At 48.3% G+C, this 11,690-nt stretch overlaps 1 pseudogene; it reads right to left on the bottom strand.

Annotated features, from left to right (window-relative positions):
* Positions 1-2,859: 2,859 nt before the first annotated feature.
* LOC147717728 (uncharacterized) lies at positions 2,860-6,160 on the bottom strand (annotated as a pseudogene).
* Positions 6,161-11,690: the final 5,530 nt, after the last annotated feature.

Here is an 11,690-nt window from a genome sequence, read left to right as displayed (position 1 = left end):
CTGGTGCCCAACCGTATGAAAGGCTTTGCGCCTCTCGGACGATCTGGCGCAAATGGCGTCATACCGATGCCTACTGCCGATCGTGGCTGACTACGACATTGATTTGCAGCCTGTCAAATCTGGGAATCCCTTTCCGAGACGACTGGAAAAAAGAAAATTGGCGACACCGTCGGGTAATTCCTCAGCTACAACCAAAAAGGGGGTTGCAACGCCCTAGGCTAAATCCCGTCACACGCGTCGGCTGCCTTACGTGTTGGCGAAAAGGAAATACGATATAAAAATAAGAGATAAAAATAAATACGAAATAAAAATAAGAGATAAAAATAAATAAAAATAAAAATAAATAAAGATAAAAAATCATTCTCAAGGATTCGTGGTAGCAGAAGGAAAATAGGGGCGTCAATCAAGCCCTGTCACCCTGAGTCAGGTAACGTCATACTCGAGGCCCAGTTGACCACACATGAACGGGAAGAACCTGGGTGTCAACATAATTAGTTCAGGAGGCTCTTGCGCTCCTATCGGTAGTTGTCATCCTCCAATATATATATATACCACCATCACCCTCAAGGGATATCCGTATTCAATATGTATAGTAGTGCAAAGCACAATGCAATGGAGGAGTAGAGGGGGAGCCAACCCCGTGCACACTGAAACAGAGAAATGAATAATGTATAGGCTCCTCAGCAAAGCTGTAGTCATTATAGCAGCCCAAAGGGCGTCGGAGTCAATGTAAAATACAAGGAGCGTGTGCGCACTCCGAGGGGCAGCCTATTGTTAAGCCTGGGGGCTACCAGGAAGTCTGCTCAGGTAAAGCAGGAGGCACTGAGACCTCGAAACAAAACAATCAGGGGGCGCATGCGACGTGCGTAGGCCAAAGTGCCCAAAATTAAGCCCAAAATTGTGCCCAAGTGGGTTACGCACACCGGAGCGTTATGACTCCATAACCGCACTCGGCTACTAGGGAAAGCCTTTGGCAGAGAAAGCGCGAAACCGCGCAATAATACAAACAACCCTGTGGAAGTGATTTTTTGCAATGTGGAAACAGCATCGGTGGAACGTAACTAGGATCAAAAAGTCTAGACACAAACCATAGTTACCCAATTAATCAGGGCGGAGCGCTAGCGCCGCATTTTAGCTCCCGAGGGAGCTTTGCTTTAGATTGCGGCCGAGTCCAGGCCACCCATGAGGCTTAATGTCGCCGGCAAGAGCAAAGCGACCTCACCACTCCAGCAGGAGCGATCTGAAAATTGCAATGGTGGGTGAAACAAAAAACGCTACCAATATCAATAATGAAAACATGCACCAGGAGAATATTAAACATAAATTGCAATAAAAATACGAAAATAGAAATTATAAACATTTAACATCCTTTGATAATCAGAAAACATGACTCGGGGCACCTGGGATCGAACCCTGCACCATGGAGATAAGAGGCAACAGCCTTGCCCCGAGGCCACGTGTAAACCAATCATGGCGAAGCTGATGAGGCTTTAAGACCTCGGCAGGGAAGCTCGGCATTCGAGAATCAGCGGGAGTACAGAACGCCTGAGAAGGCCACCCGCGTAGCGGCTATACCGCCGTACTCACAGTCCCAGGATGAGACAACGAGGCGACGCGCGCCTGCCTTTTATTTAGAGAGAACCGTGAAGGTATGATGTTCAGCGGTCAACAGGGACAGAAGCCGCGCCCGAACGGGCCAACAGAGGGAATCACAGACTCGCTGCGGGAAGAGGCTCAACACCCCTACGCCACCCCCTCGATAAACACGGCCATGTCCGCAGGCCATCGGGGGGCGGAAAACTCGGCTGGAGAGGCCGAACAGTCAATAAAGCAAAAGCTTCCCCGGAGTACGCCGCTCCCAGCGGGAGCCGCTCCGCCTTAAGCATAAAACGACGCTGGTTCAAGACAAAGTATGGCAATTCTGTTTTAAGTCCTACACGTTCAGTATCAAACACTTTCGTGTCACGAGCAGTAAATACAGCGCGATAAAGCGCAGAGCATTTTCACATAGCGCGATATAAGCGCAAAGCATTCAATATAGCGCGATATGAGCGCAAGCATACAGGCAATAACATCAAAGGCAATCCAACAGTCAACTAAGACATTAACCATAGCATAATGTTGTGAGCACTTAACTGTCTGCGTGAGCAGAAAGAAAGAGGAGGAGACACAGGATACAGCAGCTCTTATGGGGCTATACAGGATGTGATGTATGTACAAGCATCATGGGAAATGTAGTTTTATTTGCATACAAAACGTTTTTCATTGGCTGCTGTGAGTAGCAAATATAAGAAAGAGAAGCATAATCCGAAGCCTCCGGTCCTGTAATAGAATTATGCTTTCTCGATTTCTTTACTACCAACAGCAGCCAATAGGAACATAGAAAAGAAAAAAGCAAACTACAACTCCCATGAGCCTTTAGGCAACCATAGAGACTACATGCTATATAAACCACCATAGAGGACAACACTTCCTCTTTCTTTGTCCAGGAAATCATAAACAGTCAAAAGTCATTGAAGAAAGTACCGCCGACCATCCTGAAGGAAAAAGACCGAAGGCAACTGCAAAAGAGGCCAACAGGAAACAGGCAACCATCCAAAAGCGAACAGGCCGCATCAGGAAACACAGCAAATCCAATATCCAAAGGAGCGGAAAACACTGCAGGAGAGACCATGACGAAGGATCACTTCTGGTCCGAACCTGAAAGAAAAACAGAGCCGTAATACACAACTCCAAAACCTTGGAAAGGTAGCATCACATAGGGTGGGGAAAAAATCAATGCAAGAAACATTGCAGATCATAGCAAAGCAGAGATGCAACATAAACAATGCAGTAGAATACAAATGGGTGGGATAATCCTCGCCTCCGTGTCCTTAATAGAATTGAAAATTCTTGTCACGAATGTTTGCAAATTTTTTATTCTATGGCAGGACAGGAGGCTCAGATTATGCTTGTTCAAAGCTTGTCCACCACAACAGAGGCAATATCCACAATGGGTTTGAAATAATATGTCTTAAACACAGTATCAGAAGACCAATCAGCCGTCTTCACAATGTCTTGCAAACTTACACCAACATGGAAAGCCTTAGAGGCCATGGCACCCCTCGCGGAATGAGCTCCAAAAATGGAGACATCAATTCCTGCCTCCGACATAAGCCAGCGCACCCAACGAGCAAGAGTAGCTGGCGCCACAGGCTTAAAAGGCTTTTGCAAAGCAATCAACAACTGCCCAGACAAATCCTGACGAAAAGGAGCAGTACTCACTTCATAATCTTTTATACAGCGGACCACACACAACTGTGGGTTCTGAGGAAAAGCTGGATAAGTGACAGTAGCCAGATTAGTCTTTGTACGTCTGGAAACCGTAAAAGTAACTCCTTCCGGGGAAAAGGAACGGCCCGCGAGATCCAACGCGCGTACATCCGAAATACGCTTACAGGATACCAAGCATAAAAGCATTGGCAATTTTGCAGACAATTGCTTACAAGACAGAGAAGCGTTGGGAGGCCAAGCTTCCAGAAAACGTAATACAATGGAGACATCCCAAAGAGCTACATACTTCGGACATGGCGGCTTAGCCATCCGAACACCACGAAGCAGTTTAGAGATTAGATGATGTTCACCAATAGGCTTCCCGTCGACAAAATCATGGCCCGCAGAGAGAGCGGAGCGAAAAGAATTGACAGTCCTGTAAGCAGAACCAGAAGAAGCGATGGAAGCAAGAAAATTAACAACTAAAGAGACATCTGCTGAAGCGGGATCCAGGTCTTGTTCAGAACACCAATCACACCATCGTCGCCAAGCTGACGCATAACGCTTGCGCGTGTTGGGGGCCCAAGCTTCATTGATAAATCTCTCAGCGTCTCCAGATAAGCCAGGGACTTTCCAGCGTTCCCCGAAAGACGCCACGCCACCAGACGGAGCTGGCCCGACAGAATTAGAGGATGTGGATGGAGCAGAGGATCTAACAGCAGGTTCCACTTCGTTGGAAGCAGGAACGGAGTCGAGCAACTCATTTCCAGAAGATCCGGAAACCACGCTTGAGCCCTCCAAAGAGGAGCTATCAGAATGATCTCCGATTGAAACTGCTTCGTTCTGGCCAAGACTTGCGGGATCATTGCAAACGAGGGAAAAGCATAGCAAAGCTGAGGAGGCCAAGTCTGGAGAAAGGCATCCGTGGCAAGAGCCTCCGGATCCGGACGCCAGCTGTAAAACCTGGGCAGTTGAGCATTGAGGCGAGAGGGGAAGAGATCGATCCAAGGTCGACCCCAAAGGCGAGACAGATTCCGAAAGACACGGGGGTGAAGCCGCCAGTCGCTGAAGTCCAGCAGATGGCGAGAGTTCCAGTCGGCCACTTGATTCTGGCGACCTGGGAGATACTCTGCAATAAGAGTGATCTTCCTCCGAAGGCAGAAATGCCAGAAATCCTTCGCAATCTCTGCTAACAGTCTCGACCGTGTTCCCCCCAGTTTGTTCACATACCTCACTGCTGAGATGTTGTCCATGCGGAGCAAAATGCAACAGCTGGTGGCGTGAGAGCAAGGCTGCGGATCGCAAAGGATCCCGCCAGAAGTTCCAGGCAGTTGATGTGAAGGGCTAATTCGTCCTGAGACCAACGGCCGCCCGTCGTCATGTCTCCGCAACGGGCTCCCCAGCCCCACAGACTCGCATCCGATTCCAACACCAAATCCGGAGTCGAGCCGAACAGGGCTTTCCCGTTCCAGGCTTCCATGTGATGGAGCCACCACAACATCTCCGACTTCGCGTCCTGTGACAGAGGAACAAGGTCGGAATAACGAAGACCCTTCTGCAAGTGCCGGATCTTGAGTCGTTACAGGACCCGATAACGTAAGGGACCTGGAAAGATCGCCTGAATGGAAGAGGCCAATAGTCCGACTATCCGAGCGATCGACCGCAAAGACACGTTCGGTGCGGACAACAGTAACTTCAATTCCCTCTTGATAGACCTGACCTTCTGGGCAGGCAAGAGAAGCTGGCAAGAGATCGAGTCCACAAGGAAACCCAGAAACTCTATCGACTGAGTGGGTTGCAAATGAGATTTCTGAGGATTCACCAGAAATCCGAGAGACTGAAGCAGATCGATTGTCCACGATAAATGGGAACGTAGTTGCAGCGGGCACTGAGCCATCAAAAGAATGTCGTCCAGATACACGATTAGCCGCACCCCCCGCACTCGCAGCGATTCCATAACTGGTCTCGTGAAGCACCATGGAGCGGACGATAGGCCGAACGGGAGAACCGTGTACTCGAACCACTCCTCTGACCACTGGAACTGAAGAAAGCGGCGATGAGGCGTAAAAATGGGAACGGACAAGTAAGCGTCCTTCAAATCCAGGCGAACCATCCAGTCGCCCTTGCGAAGAAGATCCCTGAGAAGATGGATGCCCTCCATCTTGAAGTGGCGATAGACCACCCCGTTGTTGAACTCCTTGAGATTGAGCACAAGGCGAGATCCTCCCCCTTTCTTCTCCACCAGAAACACATTGCTGACGAACCCCTGTGGATGTAGGGTCGTTCTCACAAGGCCCCTTTGAGAAGAAGAGAATCGATTTCCTTGGAGATCACCTTCCGATCTCGTTGGGAAAAAACAAGGGGAAAAGGGACGGGACCCTGAAGGGGTGGGTGATAAAATTCGATGTGGTACCCTTGAACTGTCTGCAAGATCCATGCATCGTTGGAGATCGTGCGCCAATTCTCTAGAAAAAAATGCACCTTGCCCCCCAGAACAACACTGTCGTAAGGAATCAAGCTCACCTGTTGAGGAGAAATCTTGGCGACCTCCCTGGTTTCAACCGTAGCCTCCTTTGTTGCCTTGACCACGACCTTTACGGGAGGGGTAGAAGGTCGTCTTGGAACTGGAATAGGAGGACTGTTGCTGTTGACGCTGTCCGCCCCCTCCCTGGTGGGACTGTTGTCCACGCTGCCGACCAGAACCTCGGCCGAACGAACGTCCCCCAGAACGTCCGGCCCTGGCAAAAACCGGGCGGAACGCCCTGCGCAAGGAAGATTGCGCCTTGTCAAGGCCACTAAAGGTCGCAACGAACTTTGTTAATTCCTTTACAAATGGTTGGCCAAACAGGAGACCCTGAGCCAAGGGGCCCGACTCAGACGTTGCCAGTTCAGACAACCGGGGATCCATTTTCAATAAGATGGAACGTCTACGTTTGGTGGAAAGGGCACAGTTCGCGTTTCCCAGGAAACAGATAGCCCGTTGGGCCCATCCAATAAGCTCATCCGGGTCGATGCCAGACGCCGACCCTTGTGCTTGATAACCTAAATCCAGGATCTTCGTCAGGGGGCCAAGAAGATCAAGCAACTTATCCTGACACAGGCGCCAAGAGCGATCAATCCCCTTCTTTGGATCTTTAGTGAATTTTTTGAGGTATGTCAAAATAGTCTGATCGACCTCTGGGGTGTCAGCTAACTTATCCTCCAACTCCGGGTGAGGGCACTCGGAGCGTAACCGAGAGCGCACCTCCTGATCAAAGGAATCACGGATGTGAGCCTGTATGTAATCAGCAACCTCTGGTGCAGGGGACCAAGTTTTGGAGTTGGGATGGATGATATCCGTTGGCTCAAAGGTCAGGACCGGTGGATGGGAAGAAGCGTCAACAAAATGTTCTTTGCGTGACTTTTTAGCAGGGGGGAGACCAGAGGGACCTGAAGACGAAGAGGAGGAGGTGTCTTCCGTGTCCGGGGGAGGAGGATGGGCTCTTTTAGACACAGTAGGGGCAGATAAGGACTTAGCTAATTTCATAAAGTCAGACTTATGAGGATTCCCAGGTGACTTAGAGGAGTGTTTGGTAGAAGAGGATGGAATCCAGCCCTGCTGCTGAGCGTAATCTGTCAAGTGGCGCTTCAGAGGTCCTATTGCGTGGACTAGCGCAGTATTGACTGAATGTCGGACCCCCTGGTCAAGGGCATCGACCAAGTCGTATTCAAAGTACTCCTCGGGTTCCTCATCGTAATAATATTCCTCAGCGTCCTCATATTCAGCCATGGTGGAAGAAAAAGATAATACACACCACTGAGGAAATATATATATAAATATATATATGTACACCAGTAAGCCCACACAAATAATAAAGAAAGGTCAAGGCGTAAACCAAGCGACCTAGTCAGGGGGAGTGACAGCCCCAAGCAAGCCTAACAGGCAGAGCAACCAACTCGACCAAAGACAGGTAAATTCAAAAGTGGAGGGACAGGCTTGCAGATATAGTCACCCTAGGCAACGCCTCTATTGATTATACAGCCCTAAACCCTATTCTGAGGGAAAAAGGCGTCTTGAGGGGCTCTCCGGCAGGCAGTGGGCTGAGGCACAACAAAGCAACACCGCCTCCGAGCGTGTCTGGGCTCCGTGACACACACGGAACGTAAATAAAGCCAACGCGCATGCGCGGAGGCGTGCCTGACACTCCGGAAGAGGAGCGACGCACGACACCAGCGCGCGAGCCCCGGTCCCGCTCCACAAAACAGAAGACACACGGGCACAATGCGCCCGTAGTACAAGAGAGGCGACACGCGCTCTCAGAAGCGGAACAATATACAAAGCACAACACGCCGAAGCAACGGACGCCAGAGGCGACGAACCACACGGCAAAGCGGCAACAATCAAAGGAAGCAGCTGAAAAGCGGCATACAACATGTGAGTAAATGCACAAAGCAATATACCAGTCAATGCAATAAACAAACATGCAAGTTGTAATAAGTAAGAGAAATGGACTTAACTGGCTGCGAAGCAGCAAAGAAAGAGGAAGTGTTGTCCTCTATGGTGGTTTATATAGCATGTAGTCTCTATGGTTGCCTAAGGGCTCATGGGAGTTGTAGTTTGGTTTTTTCTTTTCCATGTTCCTATTGGCTGCTGTTGGTAGTAAAGAAATCGAGAAAGCATAATCTGAGCCTCCTGTCCTGCCATAGAATTGCATGGGCGCAATGAGGGAGGAGTCTTCCTATGCATTTCAAGGGGACATTGAATGGTTTCCCTTACGGATATCTAGTTACTCTTCATTCTATAGGAATCTCTGTGTTCATTTTTTTTTGTAATTTTTTTTATTTGTCTGTCCTCATTTTGCCCAATATCTTGATGGATTATATCCTAGTCTCTAGGCCCTAGAGACTAGGGGGCAGATTTATGATAACTGGCGCATCCCCAGGGATGCGCCAGTTATTTTGCGCCGCTGCTCCGCCACCCATGGTGCGCCGCATTTACAATGAGGCACACCATGGGGCAAAAACGGCACAGATGCGTAACGCATCTGTGCCGTAAAGGTGGCGCATTGCTAGAGTTGCGTCGCAAGCGCGACGCTGCTCCAGCAAGGCTCGGGGATGCCCTATCTGTCCAATGCTGCGTCAAGCCTTACGCCTGCTTCAAGCAGGCGCAGGGTTTTGACGCAGCATTGGCCTGAAAGTGACTGAGTGAAATCTTATAGATTTCACTCAGCCACTTTTGCGAGGCGCACCTGCCCCGGAACGCCCACCCTGCGCCGGAACGCCCACAAGTGGCGCAGGGCTTCACAACGTGACGCATCTGCCTATATGCGTCACGTTGTAAATGGGTCGCAGGGATGCGCCACGTTTACGCCGCAGTTGCGTGACGCAAACGTGGCGCATCACCAACATAAATCTGCCCCAAAGAGTATAACCCATCAAGATATTGGGCAAAATTAATTTTTGCACTCACTGTCCTGAATTTGCACCTATGCCAGTTTGTCACCCTAGAGTCTAGGGTGACCAAATCAAATATTTCTTTATTCGGCACTTAAAAAGATACCATAAAAGTACATAAAACAGTTAAAAATACATTAGAAAAAAAATTATTCATCCAATACATTTCATTTCATTTGATCCAAAGTCTTCATTTGCAGGGCATCATATTCAGCTCATCTCTTTTGAGTTCCTTAGCCTCACTGCCATCTTACTAAAACGGGTCATATAAAATCTGTCCTGTGCATTATAGATCAGTGAGAGATAGGGTTCCCTTCCACTCTATTTTCAATAATCTATAAGCCACAACTGTGGATTTACACTGTTCAGTAGCCGCCCTCCTTGCAATTGTCCATTCCCCAAACATTTTCTTGACCGTCGTTTTATTCTGGGCAGTAAGGGCTTCAGGTTCTGTGAAGAGATTCTTACAGCCAATGGCCTCTAGGGTGCACTTTACATAATTTAGCCAGGGGATAGAGCACCATTTGTCTAGTTTCAAACAGTCTGTGATAATTTGTCTACTGAGGTCTGCCTCGGCGATGTACCAGATTTTCACCCAGGCCAAAAGAGGCCTGATCTTAATCTGGTCTTCAATGTAGGGTTCTCCCAGTTCCTCGTGTAGAATGTTGGCCGATGTACTCGATGGAACTTTCAATATCCTTCTGAAGAATTTGTTTTCCTCTGCCTGGACCGGGTATATGTTCACAAAACCCCAAACTTCCGCCCCGTAAGCTGCCTTAGCACAACATATCGATCTGTACAAATTCATCACTTTCTCGGGAGACCATCTCCCCAGCCTTCTCCCATACCCCATTATAGCACCGGATGAGGCCACCAATTTTGCATAATGTTTGTCCACTAAAGATCTAAACTTTAGAAGCCCATCGAATAGTACACCTAAATAGGGAAAGGACTGCACCAGACTAATTTTGTGGGTTCCTATCTTATAAGAAAATTTCTTGTCTGGTCTGGCTCCCGCGAGCATAACATATGATTTGTCCAGATTTGCCGTCAAATCAAGTGAGGCCATAAAACTCACAAATCCATCAATGAGCCTCTGTAACCCCCGCGGTGTCTGGGCTAATAACACTGCGTCGTCTGCGTAAAGCAGGACGGGAACTGGGCGAGTGCCTATTTGCGGGGAATCCACTCCAAGTTTGCATAAATCCCTATCTAAATTATTAATATAAAGTGAAAACAAAAAAGGAGCTAAAATGCAGCCCTGCTGCACTCCACTAGTGCATGGAAATGGTGATGTCTTGCTTCCGTCTAGGTTAAAACGGACGGACGCTGTTGTGTTCCAGTACAAAGCCTTTAGGATGTTAACTAAATACTGGTCCACCCCTAAACCTTTCATCAGGGCCCATAGCTTCTCTCTGTTCACATGATCGAATGCCGCAGAGAGGTCCATGAATCCCAGGTAGACTGCTTCCTTGCTGGCTATGGTGTACTTAGCGACCAACAAGTAAAGATTCAGGCATTGGTCCGTGGTCGACCTCCCCTCCCTGAACCCATATTGCGTGTCCGTTATTACCCGGTGGGTATCTGCCCAGTCGGTCAGGCGATTTAAAACCACCCTACCCAGGACCTTCGCCGTGACATCAATCAAAGATATCGGACGATAGCAATTGGGGTCATCTCGGTTTCCATTTAAAAAAATTGAAACTATGGTTGCCGATGACCAAGAACGCAGCAGACCCGCCTCCACTGCCGCGTTCAAGACCCTCGTGAGGATGGGCGCCCACAGCTCTATTTTACTGAGGGATAGGTCAGGAGGAATTCCATCCGGGCCAGGCGACTTATTTTTAGTTAGCCCCAGGATTGCACCTTCTACTTCAGCCAGGGTAATCTCTGGCCGTGCAGTCAGTTTTAACCTCTGCCCTTCATCATTGTTTATTTCTCCCGTGTGATTGTATAAATTTCTGAAATGGGAGTGCCACTGCCCTGGCAAGATAGTATTTAAAATTTGTGGGCATTTGAGTCCTGGAAACATGGTTTATTTATAATTTTCCAGAATTCAGTCAGGTCTCTTCTTTCCGTCGCCTTCCTTAGATTCGCCCAAGCTTGTGTTTGAAGACTGGTTTTACGGGCTTTTAGTGCCTTCTTATAGGTCAGCCTACATTGAGCTATGTAAATACTATCTCTAGGGGTTATTTTTAGGCTAGATTTAAGATCTTTGTGTGCCTTAAAGCATTCTTTATCGAACCATCTAGGTTCGGGGGTCATCGCTATCCTAGTCCCAGTGGTCCTCAATAGTCCGTCAATGAGGAGCGCCTTCTTTTCAAATGCAATTACTACAGCTACCCCCTCAATATTTGGGTTGAGGCATGTATTTAGTGGGTCTGCCCCTGTGATTAATAAATGTTTGTAAAAATTATCCCCATCTATTTTAGACCATCTAAGTCTTCTCCCTTGGTCTGATATCTTCTCTGTCGCTCCTACCCCACATGATATGTTTTTAATAGTTGCACCTTTTAATTCTAGCACCAGGGGGTTATGATTGCTAAATATACTATTTTCTATGTCCACCCTACTAACCCAGCTTTTGAGTATAGATGACACCATAATGTAGTTAATGTACGACCAACATCCTCTGCCCTTAAAAGTAGGGTTGAGCTTCTCACCACTTCCCATTTCTATCAGGTCCATTGTATGGACCAAATTCTGGCCTTTCAGCACCTTATCTAGCTCCACCCCTTCCATAGAATGCGAGAAGTGTGGCCCTTTCTCCACTGTACACCGTGACCAATCCTTGTTCAATGGCTTAAAGTTTGCGCAAAGATGACAGTTAAAATCCCCTATCAGGACTACAAATGGAGCTGCTGCCGATTTTGCTTTTGGCACCATCGTCAGCTGGGCTTTTAGGCGGGAATCCAGTTCTTTTATTGTGTTTCCTTTCCCATTTGCCCCCACCGCATTGTACCAATTAACCAGGATGATGTTTTGAGCGAAAGCCCACTGCCATC

Source organism: Lissotriton vulgaris, chromosome 5, assembly GCF_964263255.1.
Source record: "Lissotriton vulgaris chromosome 5, aLisVul1.2, whole genome shotgun sequence".
NCBI classification, from domain to species: Eukaryota; Metazoa; Chordata; class Amphibia; order Caudata; family Salamandridae; genus Lissotriton; species Lissotriton vulgaris.
Note: the sequence above shows the minus strand (reverse complement) of the source record. Positions and strands in the feature narration are given on the sequence as shown.